Source organism: Papaver somniferum, chromosome 9, assembly GCF_003573695.1.
Source record: "Papaver somniferum cultivar HN1 chromosome 9, ASM357369v1, whole genome shotgun sequence".
In the NCBI taxonomy this organism is placed as follows: Eukaryota; Viridiplantae; Streptophyta; class Magnoliopsida; order Ranunculales; family Papaveraceae; genus Papaver; species Papaver somniferum.
Window position 1 is genome coordinate 94,827,764 of NC_039366.1, and position 6,000 is coordinate 94,833,763.

The window sequence follows — 6,000 nt, forward strand, 5'->3', positions numbered from 1 at the left end:
CAATCTAGATAAAAAGTATATCAAAGAGTTTACATCTCAATCTCTCGATTTGATATATACTCAAGCAAATAGAAATCTGTGAATCTTTATCAAATACTAGAGAGATAACTTGGATGGTACCAAAGACCAATATCCAAGTGTCAATCAATTTAAATCAACAACCAAAAGGTCGGATATTCTAATTGATTGAACAACGCACAACCTGTGATATTTCAATTATATAACAAAATATAATGCGGAAAAGAAATAACACAGACACCAGAATTTTGTTAACGAGGAAACCGCAAATGCAGAAAAACCTCGAGACCTAGTCCAGATTGAACATACACTGTATTAAGCCTCTACAGACACTAGCATACTACAAACTAACTTCGGTCTGGACTGTAATTGAACCCCAATCAATCTCATACTGATCCAAGGTACAGTTATGCTCCTATGTCTCTGATCCCAGCATGATGCTACATACTTGATTCCATTAACTGATCTCACCCACAACTAAGAGTTGCTACGACCCAAAGTCGAAGACTTTAATAAACAAATATGTATCACACAGAAAAGTCTACGGTGATAGATAAATCCATCTCCCACGAATATACCCATGAGTTTTGTTCTATCTTTTGATAAATCAAGGTGAACAAGAACCAATTGATAAACCATACTTATATTCCTGAAGAACAACCTAGTATTATCAATCACCTCACAATAATCATAATCGACGCAGCGAAAAAAGATATTGTGGAATCACAAACGATGAGACGAAGTGTTTGTGATTACCTTTCTATCTTGCCTATCGGAGATATAAATCTCGAGCCAATTATTACAATCGTACTCATAACGATAGAAGATGCAAGATCAGATCAGACAACTACAAGAAAAGTAGTATCGGTCTCGCTTCACAATCCCAATGAAGTCTTTAAGTCGTTAACTTGGTTTTAGAAGAAGAAACCAAAGGTTAAAGGAGAATCGACTCTAGCTATGCAACTATTATCAAACGTAAGGTGTGGGGATTAGGTTTCCCAGTTTCCATAGTTCTCCTTTATATAGTCTTTCAAATCAGGGTTTGCAATCAATGTTAGCTTGGTAACAAAGCATTCAATATTCACCATTAGATGAAAACCTAATTAGATTCAAGCTAATAGTTCTCAACCGTTGGATCGAAAACTTAGCTTGTTACACACAAATGAAATGTCTAATTTTGGGTTTATGTAGTTGTTCCCAAATATTAACATTTGTTGGTTCAACAATAGTTAACCAAATGGTTAGCCATATGATCACTTTCATATCCATTATATTCTTCTTCACCATAACTAGTTCAAATAACTCAAATGAACTAGTTAGAGAGGTGTTCAATTGCTTAGATCTTATGTAACTACACAAGACACAGTCAAAGCAAAAACGGTTTGATTTACTCGAATCGGTTCATGAACTTTATAGCCACGGTTTGCAAAAGCATTCCTTAGTTTAAATAAACATGAGTTCAAGAACAATCGATTTTAGATATAACCTGCTCAAGTTCGCGGACTGGGTTCGCGGACTTAAGCTCACGAAAGGAGTTCACAGACTCCAGCAGAAATTCTCGGGTCGCGAACTTCTGCCAGTTCGCGGACTTGGCTCACATCACATTCCTTTTCTCTTGATCAACAAAGTTCTCAAACTTTGGTTCAAGGAATAAGGACTTATACATATATGTGTTTCCACAACAATGCTTATATCCTACCAATGGTTATATAATCTAAACTCTCATTTTAATCATTGAAACATTCTCAGAGGACGTTATGTAGCCGATATTCACAGACCATTTTTCGTCAGAGAAATTTCCAAAGTGATTGAAACATAACATGACATTCGTCACTAGGTAAAGATGAATTTGGCTAAAGCGAAAGCTTACCAACACATATTTAGAGAAATAGATAGGCGAGTTAAAGTCGGCTCGAAATAGCAAATGTGTATAATGAAAGTCTATATATCAAAACGAATTTTGTCTCGAGAGTGTGAGATAGAATAGATAGACTTTTGAGTAACAGATAAGTTCAAGTCTCCATATACCTTTTAGTCGATGAAGATCCACCAGTTCCTTGAGTAGTCCTTCGTCTTGTATGATGATTTCCATGGAGTCTTGAGCTCAACTATACTTTCTATCCTAGTCCGAGACCTTTAGCTATGTAGGCTAGAAATCAAGACTTATAGTTTTGATCACTAACATTGACAAACATGCTTGAGATAGCAACGCATGCGAGTTCGACCGAGCAATGCTCTAACAATCTCCCCCTTTGTCTGTTTTAATGAAAAAACTATTAATACATTTGAAATACAAAAAATAAATAATTTAACTTTTGTAGCTCCTATTCCACATGCCTAATCTTCAACATTACTCGAAATCTTCGTCACCTCCAAGTACTCCAATGATCCCAAAGGTTGTAAGTTTAGCATCATCGTTGTTGATAATCCGTAGCTATAACAATAAGAAAATAATAGTTCTCAATCATTGTTATACAGTGTCATAGTATCATTACACAGCATCAAAGTCCAATTGTATCACAACTTCAACAACAATACTATGGTGATATGTATCACTCCCTCTTAGTCAATACTCCATCTCACATGGAAACCACTCCCCCTTACATAATGATCTGAAAACCATATGTATTTGTAGTGTGAACTACATATTAATTCTCCCCCTTTTTGTCAATAAAATTGGCAAAGGTACAAGAACGGGATCCTAATGAAATTTCCGAAAGAGACATTTCTTGACCAAAAGAAAGAAAAAGTATATCATCTTGTTTAGATGCAATCATAAAGCCGAAGCTAAATGCATTCATCAAGAAGTTTGTAAAGATACAAGATAACCCCTACAATATTCCACAACCGCACTCCCCACAAAGATTTGGCAATTAAGCACAAGTTCAAAAGAACTCTCCCCCATAAAATATCATTCCCGAAAGAACAACAAGAGCGACCTTAATTTCGAAAGAAAAGAAGGATTTCTTTGGACATAACAAATCACATACAAGTATGTATTTGAATCCAAAATATTCAATTAAACTAACCAGAAGAGAACCCATGATTAATTTAATCGACAAATGCTCCACATAAGTGAAGTAATGGAGACTCAAAATATACAATTAGATTAATCACAAGAGAACCCATAATTAGTCTAATCGAAATACACAATCAAACTAATCACAAAAGTAATCAATTTAATTGGTCATGCTCGACACAAGAAAACTTACGGAGCAACAACTAAATAACCAAACAAGATGATTAATTTAGTTAGATATGCTCGACATAAAGTACCTTACAGAACCACAACATAGCTAATCCTGAAAATAATCAACTTGGTCGTTCAATGCTCAACATAAGACACTTCACGGAGCCTCACAGTAATACATAAAATATGGATTAGGGAAGATAAATTACTGCGGAATACACAAGGATTCATTCTATTTTCCATCACTATTCACATAACGATATTTAATAGACATAATCCTCGCAAACAAAAGATTTTAACCTATCTTCCATCAACAATTGACATAATAGGCTTAATTGTATTTGTCAAATGTCTATTCATTCTTTTATCAATACATACATATCGACATACGAAAGACTTTTGACAAGGTATGGGATAGTCATAGTTCACGGACGCAAACACACATATCCCATAACAAATTTGCAATATATAAAACCATAAAGATTAATACTGCAAATATCATCTTCCAAACAAATTTATAATTTAAACCAATAAATATAAAAACATGAAGATGAAAACGTTGGACATAGCTATGTGTAATCACAATAATGGCTATTCCAAACTCTAATTATTCTTCTAAACAAAACAAATAAAATAGAAGATTTACTAGACAATAAGACCTTTGAATAATTCTTTATCATCCCCGAACTCCTTGTCGTCAACAACCATTGGGATATAAGGTTCATTAAGGTAGGAGTTTATATCAATAAACCTTCTCGGCTGATGTTGTCGAACCAGGGCCTTCTGAATCTCATGAATCTTAAACACAAAAGCCTTTATTTGTTGAATCTCCTTTCGCATCCCCTTCAACTCTTCAAGAACACCAGAAAACTTATGAGAGTTTGAAGGAACGGCTCTTGGCTTCCTCACATTATTTCTTTTTCTTTTCAAGGTAGGAGATAACGGAGATTTTTCTTTTTCCTTCATGATTGATGGCTTAACAATCATATTAACATCTTTTCCATCGGAAGACATCATGCTTGGAGTATCCATAACGAATGGGTTTGTGAGAGGAAATCACAAATTGAACTCAACAAGTAGTCTTGATATAAAAAGAGGTTTTGAGGAAGGAAAAATGAATGTAGGGTTTTGAAACCTTTAAACAGGTTCGCACACGTCCAACTCACAACCCTATAAAGAGTGGAATTGTCGATAATAACCCTCATTTGATAGACAGGAAGAACAAAAACTAAGAAAAGAAGAAAGAAAACTTTTCCTAAAGCCTGAGAGGTACAAAATCATTATCTCTTTTTGATCAGGAACATGAGACAAGATTTCCAAATCAACACAATCAAGTTGCGGTGTGATGAACAACAATTTATCCACCATTTTCCTCTTGAGAGGAATCCACAGACCTCTGTCTATCAAAACGATTCGACCATATTCTCTTCTCTAAAGGTCTTGGTTTATCCTTGGAAGCTAACTTCTTATACAAATATAACATCCTACATACCTCAGCGGCCTTCTGAGCAAGTTTAAGCTTCCTTGCTAAATGATTTTCTCTTCGTTGAAGTTTGTTGACGTGCCTCAATTGGTGTTTGTACTTGTAACACCTTGAAAGTTCATGACTCTTCAGAGAACAATACGAGCACGTCAAACTAGGATAAAAGTCAGGCTTCTGAGATGTGCACGCAGCTAAACACATGGTGGAACCTGAAACATTACAAACAGAGTTTCCAAGTAATGGGTCAATTTTTTCTTCCAGATTAGTTGGATTATCTTCTGAAAGAATATTGAGATTGATGTATGTATTGCTACAGTTATCAAAATCAATATTTTCACCAAGAAGTGCAATACTTGATTTCTCGTCTTCATTTGAATCATAGTTGTCAGACATTTCATCAAGAGTTGCATCAAGACCTTTGTTCCCGGTGTATTTTCTACGATTTGGGCACTCGTTTGCAAAATGACCAAATCCCTTACACTTAAAGCACTGATGCATATCATCATCATCAGTTTCATTTGTTTCCCTGTTTTTAGTAGGGATATGATTATGAGGTTTAACTGATGCTTTAGGCTTATCTCTGGAGAACCGTTTACTTCTCTTCAACAAAAGATCCCTAAACTGTCTTGTGATCATCGAGACTGACTTGTCAAGATCTTCATCTGATGAATCTGTCTCAGATTGATCATCTTCAGAGATATACACTTTTTTACTCTTATCAAGTAATTTAGTGTCCTTTTGTGCTTTGAACAAAACATCCTTAGTTTTGGATGAATGTTCATGATCAAAGATCTTAAGCTTCCCAACCAGCGTATTTATGGAGAGATTATTAAGGTTATTTCCCTCAACGATGGCATGCTTCTTAGAATCGTATCTGGATGGCAGCGATTTGAGAATTTTCATCACAATGTCCTTTTTAGGAATAGTCTTACCCAATGCAAAAGATGCATTAACAATTTCAGACACTTTGTGGTTAAACTCATCAAATGTTTTTTCATCTGCCATACGAAGGTTTTCCCAATCGGAATTAAGGTTTTGAAGCCTAACTTCCTTTTCACTGGAGTTACCTTCGAATACTGTTTCTAAGATATCCCACACATCTTTAGACCTCGTGCAATTAGACACATGGTGCTGAAGCTTTGGGGTAATGGCATGTATAATGACATTCAAACCGACGGAATTTTTCTTTGCAGCATTTATCTCGGTAGGGGTGTATTCACCAATAGGCTTGGGAACGTTTACATCTCCAACTGCCACGACAGGAGCATTATAGCCATTAACAACAGATACCCATGATTGAAAATCACGT